Raw genomic sequence first — 1,012 nt, forward strand, 5'->3', positions numbered from 1 at the left:
AGGATTGCTTGAGCCCAGGAGTTTGAGGTTGCTGTGAGCTAGGCTGACGCCACGGCACTTACTCTAGCCCGGGTAACAAAGCGAGACTCTGTCTCAAAACAAACAAACAAACAAACAAAAAAACTATATACTGAAAAATGATCAAGATGATAAATTTAATATTATGTGTATTTTGCCACAATTGAAACACAAAAACACAGGCTTCAAAGTTGGTAAGATCTGGATATAAATCCTGACTTGCCTCGCCCACTTTTTAATTTTGTGATTCCAGTTGAGTTATTTATTGAATTACTGATGCTCAGATTTCTTATCTGTGAAATGGGGATAATAATACCACCTTCCTCACAGGGCTATGAGGATATGAATGCAGGCATGTATGATATTTGGCCCATAGCAAGCACTCCGTAAATGTTGATTTTGGGTCACAGCAGCAGGCATGGAGAATCTAGCCAATGGCAATTACACGTAATTATTTCTAGATCTGATAATGTATTGTGATTCTGTTTTTAAAAGGAATCTTCATCTTTTAGAGATATTTACTGATATATTTCTAGATGAAATAAAATGATAAATGGGATTTCCTTCAAGATAATCAGGGTAGGGGGAACAAGGGTCACATAAGAGCACCGATGTCCTAAGATTGGCTATGGGCTGACAACTGTCAATGGTGTGGATAATAGGTATTCTCTTTACTTTCATATATGCTTAAAAATTCTCATACAATTTCCATAAATAGATTTCCATAATAGAGTTAAACAAAAACAAAAAAAAATCATTGATCCCAATCTTTGATGATGGCTCTCAGATACTTTTTCTTACTATTGAATGGTCATGGATTTGGTACAGCTGACACTAGAGGTCCTGTCTAGCCATAGATTTTCTTCAGGTGGAATGACTGAACAGCACAGTAATTTTTCTAGGGAAACCTCGTTGTATAAAAAGATCATCACAATTAACAGGTTACTACAAAATTAGGTTGCATGTGAGAGCATGATAACAATATCAATGCTCT

General features: G+C 36.1%; 1 protein-coding gene across 1 annotated transcript in view; it reads right to left on the reverse strand.

The window, feature by feature from the left end:
- Window positions 1-1,012, reverse strand: part of CDKAL1 (CDK5 regulatory subunit associated protein 1-like 1) — a 712,360-nt gene that overhangs the window by 36,163 nt on the left and 675,185 nt on the right. The gene's annotated exons all lie outside the window — the stretch shown is intronic.

Source organism: Propithecus coquereli, unplaced genomic scaffold, assembly GCF_000956105.1.
Source record: "Propithecus coquereli isolate 6110/MARCELLA unplaced genomic scaffold, Pcoq_1.0 Scaffold131, whole genome shotgun sequence".
Lineage (NCBI taxonomy): Eukaryota > Metazoa > Chordata > Mammalia > Primates > Indriidae > Propithecus > Propithecus coquereli.